General features: G+C 36.0%; 1 pseudogene; it reads right to left on the bottom strand.

The window, feature by feature from the left end:
• LOC135207358 (uncharacterized) overlaps positions 1-10000 on the bottom strand; it is a 469824-nt pseudogene that overhangs the window by 180162 nt on the left and 279662 nt on the right.

The following is a 10000-nucleotide window of genomic DNA, read 5'->3' as shown; positions in this document are numbered from 1 at the left end:
TTAGAAAAAATACACAGTCTTTGTCAACGTTATATTTTCATTTTATTCGCAGGAGCATTTCGCAAAAGCCCGCGAGTTCCTATTTATGATATGCAGGAACGTGTTATTTCACCGGGATTTATGCGCCGAGGTATAAATCATTTAGCCAATAAACCATACGTTCCATTACTTGGTAAAAAGCCGAGGCAGAACCAATGGGGAAATGAGCCCGCAAATGAAATCGCTGCATGGATGTTATCACTGCCTGAATAAAATCATGGATCGCAGCCTCCCTCCGTAATGGAGATATTATTCCGGCCTCGCATGCGAGCACACTCACTTCATTAGTTACTAATTATTTCTTTTTTCTTTGCGTTTGATGTAATAACAAGGAGTAACGGAAAATAATGTGTGATCGAGTGAGCTTCATACAGTACCAAAGTATAATAAAAAAAAAAGAGAATTGTGTTAATTAAACTTCTGATATATAATGAAAGTGATTTATATTTTTCCGAACTGACCGATAAACAGATAACATTTTTACCGTTTGGTTTTTATGAATATCGTAAACAATCATATTATGTTTTGTTAGATCGTATCGTATCCGTTTGCGTTTGCATCCAAAAACTAATGTCACCTTAATTTCCGAGGTTCTTTTATCTGAAATTATCATACATCAGAAGAGAGGAAATTGTTTAGGGTTGAGATATTGAAATGCTGATTATAGATTATGTATTTCTGGTGATAGTAGTTCACTCTCGATGTGGTTCGGAAGTCACGTAAAGCCGTTGGTCCCGTTGCTGAACAACCACTGGTTCCATGGAACGTAAAAAACCATACAAGCAAACAAACAAACAAACAACAATTATAGATTCCCCTGCATTAATCAGAATCAGTCTCTTTTCTTGTCACAAACACACTAATTGAAGTACTGAAGTAACACGGATTCAAATTCACAAACTTTAATGATGGGGGTCAATATCATCTAGTCAGTAGCTTAGATATTTCTAGTGCCTGCACCTCATAACGACAGACAACTATGTATTTGGACCCTTTCTTATCAAAATATTCATACAAATCCGGTTTCACTGAATTTTCAACGGGTTTTTGTATTGGTTGTAATTATGATCATAACATGAATGGTAACCATTAATCGTGTTTGCAGACTTCAACCCTATGTAGACGAAATTCATTTCAGTGACCATCTTGTCGGTCATTCTGTAACCGAGACCTCGTATATTGGTTCACCGTAATTCGAGGCTTGGTCATTTGAATCATTCAGGAGTTCTGTGGGCTTATGGAGAATGACAGATGTTATCTGTTTGTCTGTAACAGTTTTATCATTTCTCAGCAATACAATTAAGGTCACCTAAATATCAGTCATCTCTACATCTTCTTAAAGTTGTTTCCTCTAGTACTTGACCAGTCCACTGCTTTTCGAGTTTCCTGTTATACGGACGCACTGCTTTCTAGTTTCCTGTTACACGGACGCACTGCTTTTCTAGTTTCCTGTTACACGGAAGCACTGCTTTTCTAGTTTCCTGTTACACGGAAGCACTGCTTTTCTAGTTTCCTGTTACACGGAAGCACTGCTTTTCTAGTTTCCTGTTACACGGAAGCACTGCTTTTCTAGTTTCCTGTTACACGGAAGCACTGCTTTTCTAGTTTCCTGTTACACGGAAGCACTGCTTTTCTAGTTTCCTGTTACACGGAAGCACTGCTTTTCTAGTTTCCTGTTATACGGAAGCACTGCTTTTCTAGTTTCCTGTTATACGGAAGCACTGCTTTTCTAGTTTCCTGTTATACGGAAGCACTGCTTTTCTAGTTTCCTGTTACACGGAAGCACTGCTTTTCTAGTTTCCTGTTACACGGAAGCACTGCTTTTCTAGTTTCCTGTTATACGGAAGCACTGCTTTTCTAGTTTCCTGTTATACGGGCTCACTGCTTTTCTAGTTTCCTGTTATACGGGCTCACTGCTTTTCTAGTTTCCTGTTATAGGGGTCACGGGCTCTTTTCTAGTTTCTGATACGGGGTCCCACTTGCTTTTCTAGTTTCCTGTTATACGGACGTAAAATGCAGATAAGTTGAATAGTGAGCTGTCCTCTTCCTAAACATTGTTCTGCTCAGTTACCTCTTTCGGTGCTTATTCAGCTGATGTATTGAAAATTATTACTGTCAGTAAGAGAGGACTCAATTATCTTGAGCCCGTATATTGAATTTATAACAACAGTGCGTTCATTTTCATCCCAACAAGCATACCTAATTCACTGAGCTTAAGGAATTTAAGACCACTAGCATTTACTCTTGCTTCATTTGTGCTGCTCTGCTTCACTAGATCTGGTTTTGCGAATGAAGTTTGTAGTTAATAATAAGAATCTAGGTCTTTATGAAAAGTGATTCTCAATCAGGGTAGAATCTTTGATTATTGAAGACTTTCGTATAGTGGGCGTCCACAGAAGATGAAATAAGTCGTTTTTGTTTAATTTTGGCCTGGGGCTAGTTTCTCTCGGATATTAAATGAGTAACTTTTGTCAAGAGAATATTCATATTTATGAATTATTGAAACACATGTGATAAGTAGCCATCCCAGACTGATAGGGTCATTGTATCCTTCAGTAAATATTTCACGATTGATTTAATTACCAGAGTGAATTAACGCAAGCATTCGAGGTAAACGGACATCATTATAGCTAAATTAACCAATGATTAATGGCGATGCCATTGATGATATCTTAATTACCATTTCGCTGACAGAAACCAATCTTGGACTGATTAACATTTTAATGACTAACATCTACCTCCCGCTGGCTGCGATTTTATTTGTGATATTTTTTTTATTATATTAATATCATAAATGTAAGGTACCTGAGTTTTGGTTTCTTTAAATGTTTCCATCTTATTGAATTTCACTCGTTATTTAATAAATAAATACTCGGAAGGGGTTGCAAGTGGCTCTGAATATATCAATAGACAGCGTTAATTTATTTGCTTGATATCATACTCATCAACCGAAAAACATGTCACCAATGCATGTCGGTACCTTACATCACAAACGGGCTGAATACAAGTCTCAACGACTTATTTCTATCTAGCATTTGCAGAAGGTCCGCTCTTCACAAATGGTCGGTGACTAGTTTTAAACTTGTTTGTGATGTGCCTGCAATGAGTTTCCGACGTATGAATGCGCAGATTACTTAAAATTTGATTATAATTCATGATAGTCCAGCATATAAATACTAAATAACGTAGGTTAAAGAATATAACCCTGATGCGTTTTTTTTTTCTTTTTGAATAAAATTAAAACACTTCCTTTACTTGTATCCTACAAGTAAATTAAGTTGTCACCGTTAATGTGCATCTTGTAACTTGCGTATCATAAACTTTTGTAATACTGTATCCTATGTGTCAGAGGTACCAATGTTTTCCAGAAATTTCGAGAGAAGAGACAAAATTGACATTAAGTTGTACACCTCGGTGAGCATCTAACACCTTTGCGTGTGAAATACTGTTTTACACCTGTCATGTTCTCACTGACAAAGTGTAAAAGTTTCTTTGAAGTACCTTTGTTATTTTTAGCTTATTCCAATACCTTCATAAAGCTCAGTCCAATGTCAGTTATGCCATCCGATATTTGGTTCCATAAATTCGTTTTTTTAGTCAGATTGAAGGTCACATTTTTATGAAACTTCATTTTCTCGTAAGAAATTTTGGCAGAAAGAGAAAGACGCATGTTCGTTTTTCTTTTGGTCTCCAATCTAGTATTCTATTATTTTTCGTCTTGAAAATATCACATTGTCTGCGAGCTGCTCCTGAATTCAAATTTCTGGAAGGGTTATTCTCTTTATTTTATCCTTAAAAAGTGTAAAACAAACAAGAATTCTCCATGTCTTTGATCCCCACAGTTCAGAAAAAACAAAAACCTCATATAAACATCTGAAGATTTGGATAGAATAGAAGCCAATTTCACCATCTTCCATTTTGACTCCAGGGTCATCTGGTTCCACCACCACAGGCAAGCCAATTTCTTATATAGCACCTGAAAATCTGTCTCATGTTGTAAGATTTGAAGCCTCCTATTTTTGCAATTTTGGTGATTGTCAAGACCACTCTTACCACAGTGAAATACATCACAGAGAATATGTGTGGAGCTGGAAAAATATTAGTTGATATATGAGTGGGGTATTTTGTTTGTATGGAACTGCAACTGATCAGTAAAAATGTACTTGATGCAATTTCATCCATAAGAAAAATAAAAACTCAGATTACTGGTGGCAATGAAAATAAGGCAAAAACGGTTTTAAACTATAACAGAATGGAATACATCACAGCCTTAATGCAAGAGTCAGTGACAATACGTGGAATAATATTTGGGCTACAACAACCTAAGTAAAGATGAATGCAATGCAAATAAATCCAGTTTTCGTCTTCTTGTGGAGTCATTCAGCTACAAGAGGAAAGTAGGACAGCTTGCATGAGAAACTCAATGACCCACTATTTAATCATTTTATGATTAGCAAAGGTATCTCAGCTTCCCTCTAAGCCACTGATTTACATGCAGACTCTCCCCGAATATACATACACACACACACACACACACACACACCACACACACATATATATATATATATATATATATATATATATATATATATATGTATATATATGTCATATACATACATACATACATACATACATACATACATACATACATACATACATACATACATACATGCATGCATGCATGCATACCCCTTTAGAACATAACTATAAGATAGCTAATATATGCCACCAACAACCTACGAGAGAACAGAAGCAAAGCTAAATATTGTGTTAAATGAGAATGCTAAAAGCATTATATAACATCGTGTGGTCGAGGGGTTATGACAGAGAGAGTAATAATTATGGATATTCTCCTATGAATAAAGCGTATTTCGAGTGGTCAAAACACATATCTATAGTAGGCATTGTCTTTTACATTTCATAATTCCGATCATCCAATACAGTCACCCTTTTCATTTTTGTAAATCAACCAGACGATTTTGAATTCTTAAAAGTTTCACACAGCTCTTTAGCTCTTTCTAGTTAAGTATAGTCTGCCGGTGAGCTAAGGGTAATACCATTTCAAGGAGTTGAAAATCCTAAAGAAGGAATTTCTTAAAATTTCTTTCTTTTTACAACGTATTACAAAATTTGCGCCCCATACCTTGCACTGTTGTAAGGAAAAGGCTGATTTTTCAATCCCTTCCGTAGTGGGGCATTAGTATTGAATTTCTTTATTGTCTTTGGCAACCACTACCCATTTTCTTCCCATTTTCTTTTTCCGTCGCTAAGAGGAAGGCTCATAGACTGATCTGAGCTGCGTCATCGTCGGGGAGTGATATTTTTCAAAATTTCAGGCGTCATCATTTCTATTGTGAGAACAACCATTGTGAAGAATATCCTATGTTGAAACTGCATCGAGATTTATGGGTGAAATTTGTCATTCGTCCAAGCGTGGAGCTCTTTTTTCATTTGTTTTCTCGGCTCGCTCTGTATTTTTCGTGCCTCACTAACAAAAACTCCGTATTTCACATTTCCTTTCGTGCAGAGGTTATTTTTCCTTATAACTGTCAAATTTTCAGATATTTTTCTAGAGACTGCCCTGGTATCTTGTGCAAATTTGGATATAAGGTTTTGCGTAAGGACGATGTAAATATACAAGGGTAATAAGAGAGTTACGGTTGAGGATGGATGACGAGGAGGGAGTGAAGAGGGCTTTGGAGGAATCTGTTAGAGGAAGAAGATCGAGAGGGAGATAGATAATTAGATGGCGAGACAGAGGGAGAAGGCCCATCAGGCAACCGACCCCTTAATGGAGGGATAACGGTGGGAAAGAATAAGATATGTAGATATAAGGCTTTGCATAGGTACGATATGCAGGTTTTACTGACACGTTGAATTTTGCTTTATTCGTTTCAAATCCATTGCGATTTATCGTTGTTTGTTTCTTGCGATTTATCGTTGTTTGGCAGAAAAAAATAGGTTACAGAAGTGTTTTCAAACCAAACATTTTGAATTCGCTTTATTCTTTTAAGTGCTTTTCGGTGCTTTCCGTCTGCTAAGAGAGAGAGAGAGAGAGAGAGAGAGAGAGAGAGAGAGAGAATTACATTTGGCTGCTGAATGCTAAGTACATCGAAGGCCATCAGTAGGACATCTGAAATTCACCGTCCCCAATCAAAGAAAGAGAGAGACAGAGACAGAGAAGCTAGTAGCTTGAACCTGCGAGATGGGCAGTGATAATAATTCAAGATAATTGAGTGCATAATCTCAAAACACTAAACACCGATTCTGGTTTAAGTAGCTTGGCAAGCATTGTCTATCTTAAAAATAACTTGTCCTTCTGTTTCGTAACATTCTCAAAGTCAAAGTTGTTACAATAGTCGGCGTGTGCTCGAAAGTCCATCTACCAGTATCATTGTGGCATCTATGCTCCACTGATCTGCAGTTGTCCATACACCTGAATTTAGGTATGATTCCAGTGGTAGTGGTACAATGCAATGGAAGAGCTTTAATATGGCCCTGTTATTTGTTATTAGTTAAGTAGCTTTATTACTTAATCCTTATAACTTCTTCAAAGATTAGAAAATAATTTGGGATACCATTGTATTGGAATGTATCTGTATTTGTGCGTGTGTTGTGTGTATATATATACGTATATGCACACATATCTTCCGGTTCAAATATATTTTCATCTTCACAGGAAATTCATTATTCTTTCAGTATCCAAAGAGTCAAGATACGGAGTTGATCTGTTTAGTTATTTAATTCTGTGTTTTTATAAGTGATTATCTGATATGAACTATTAGAGTGCAGTATTGACTCTGTATATAGTATATGTGTGTATATATATATATGTGTGTGTGTGTGTGTGTATACATATATATATATTTTGTTTATTTATGTGTATATTATATATAAATATTATATATATATATATATTGTATCATTGTATATATTATATTATTTATTATATTATAATATATCTATAATATATATGTATAAAACATATATATGTATATATCGTATGTATATATATATATATTATATATATATCATATATTATAGCTTTTTTTAATAATCAAGCCATCATTCTATTGCTCAAGCATATTGGACTGCAAAGCATACACTAGTAATGAGCAGGGGTTTGCCCAGATTTTTCAAGGCTAAAAGTTGCCAATGATTGCTAGAAAGTTGCCAAAAGTTGCCAACCTCCCTTTTCCACTAATAACCCTTGATTAATTTAGCCAAAAACATCCTTCCTTAATGCATTTTCTCTAGTTACCTGTGCATTTGCCTTAAAATGAGAGAAACTTGAATTTCACAAGGTATCATAAATCGTTGTGTTGAAATTTTGTACTGATACAAATAGTAGTTTTCGATTTGCATTTATTATCTCAGTAAGGGGTGTCATTTAGGGGGGGGCAACTGCCCCCCCCTTCACGCCCCAGCCCCAATAGTAACAACAGCTGATTTTCCATTATTCCTGCCAAAATTCAAATGTGTTATAACCATTAAGTTTTACCTATCTATCTATTAGCTACCAGTGAGGATGAGATAAATAAACAGTAGTGGGAGTCTATGGATTTTGTTGAAATACCTTTTGTGTCAATGACAGGGCTTAGGCCTACACGTCAAATTCTTATATTTGAGGCAATGACAGGGCATAGCCTACACGTCAAATTCTTATATTTTGAGCAATGACTTGCTTAGGCCTCACGTCAAATTCTTAAGTTTTTGAGGCATGACAGGGCATAAGCCTACACATCAAATTCTTATATTTTGAGAAAATGACAGGGCATAAGCCTACACGTGAAATTCACATATTTTGAGCCAATGATAGGGCATAACCCTACACGCCAAATTCATATATTTTGAGGCAATGACGGGATAGGCCTACACATCAAATTCTTATATTTTGAGGCAATGTCAAGGCATAGACCTACACATAAAAATCTTATATTTTTGAGACAATGTCAAGGCATAGACCTATACATAAAATTCTTATATTTTGAGACAATGACAGGGCATGGGCCTACACGTCAATTTCTTATTGCAAATGGTTTTCTAACCGTATCTGTTGGAAATAGGGTAGTATATCTTGTTATTAATATAGTAGTTTCAAGTTGAAACTTTCAACTCCACGATATATAATGTATAAGTATACAGTGGAATGTACACTTATAAAGAAGATTACATACACACATATGCGTGGATGGCCAATCTTAGGACTGTCTCAGCCTTACACCAACTATCAAACTGCTTTCAATGAACTATACTGAAAATATATTTACTAAAGGGATAAATTATATTGCTGTGACGAGTAAATAATAAGGCTGCTGTAGTGTTTCTATGAGAATGAAGGCTTATGGTAGAAGGCATCATAAGATTAGAATTAGAAAATGTATGACAGCTGAAAGTTATGTATGAGATGATCCAAACCAGTCTGCGACTGCGAGTAGCCCATGATTCATTTGGTTTTGGGGCATTCTTATTGAGTCAGTCTCTCTCTCTCTCTCTCTCTCTCTCTCTCTCTCTCTCTCTCTCTCTCTCTCTCTCTCTCTTTGTTGTTAGGAGAATATTCTAGCGCAGACAATATTCATAAAGATCTCGATTACTTTTGATTGAAGCATTACTAAATTTCAGTTAAGAGTAGGCGGATAATTCTTTGCGCCAATATTTTATGAATAGGCCTATGTTTATTCTGCAATGTTAGGATACCATATGAAAAATTTTGGAAGACACTACAAGCACTATAACAGCAGCAACAAAAACAACCGAATAAACACAAGAACCAAAATAAAACAGTTTGAATATAAGATAGGCCTATAATTCAAACGTCATAAGATGCGTAAACCGACACAAAAAGGCATACTCACTTATCGGTCTACGTAAATTTTTATGATCGTGTTTATCGAGAAAGGAGAGATACTATACACACAGACACAACAATAAATCGTACTAATATCACTTATAACTCTATGAAATCAAGCAAAATATCACAGCAACTCTCCAACACAACACAACAAAACGTGGCTGTGGCGGCAAAAACGTCGTTCTTAATTCTTGATTTACTCAGGTCCAGAGTGGAGGTTTGACCTTTGTATTGGCAAAGAAATTAATTTCAAACTATTCTGGCTGTGATGGTAAGCGGCAAAGCATAATTGTGGACTTTGCAGTAGAAATTTTGCAACAATCGTTCAGAAAGCAGCAACAATATATTGTTGATAACCGAAAGTTGCCAACAAGTTGCCAATTTCGGTAGTAGTTGCCAACCACAAATTCTGTTGCCAACCACCTCAGAAAGTTGCCAACTTTCATGATTTTGGCACCAAAGTTGCCAACTTGGCAACCCTGGTAATGAGCATACGCTGTTGAAATATGTCCCAGATTTCAAAATACGTAGGAATCTATCTCATGGTAAAAAGGAAACTTTTTTTTTTTATTTTTCCTTAAGGGTTGTCAGCGATTTAATAATAGTAATCCAAGCATGTTCTGTACAGCCGTCTTATGTGAGGATATGGAAGCCTCTTTCACACTTGGGTGATCAGACGTCGCGTAGCTGTGTTTACTTTTGTGTTGTGTAGCTCTTTCTCTTTTTAAAAATGGGTTAAAGCTGGGAAGAAGAAGAAGAAGAAGAAGAAGAAGAAGAAGAAGAAGAAGAAGAAGAAGAGGTAGAACGAAGAGAATAGATCTCTCTTTAGCTCGGCGCTTTCCTAATTTCTTTGAAGACGAATGCTTTTGATAAAGAGGGACGAAGGTTACTGTAAATGTCATTTTTTTAATATGTAGTCTAAAAGCTGTAAATGAGATTCATTTTTATTATGATTTCGAGTCTTCCTTTCAGTCCTTTGCACACCAGACGTTACCAGACGAGGAATCGGAATGTGTAAATATAATTTTTTATACATTTCCATGATGTAAAGAAGATAGGAGAGAATTCGCCGAGAAAGGAAATTGGGAAGGGATGTTGATGAGGGCAATT

Source organism: Macrobrachium nipponense, chromosome 32 (genome assembly GCF_015104395.2).
Source record: "Macrobrachium nipponense isolate FS-2020 chromosome 32, ASM1510439v2, whole genome shotgun sequence".
Taxonomy (NCBI): domain Eukaryota; kingdom Metazoa; phylum Arthropoda; class Malacostraca; order Decapoda; family Palaemonidae; genus Macrobrachium; species Macrobrachium nipponense.
Note: the sequence above shows the minus strand (reverse complement) of the source record. Positions and strands in the feature narration are given on the sequence as shown.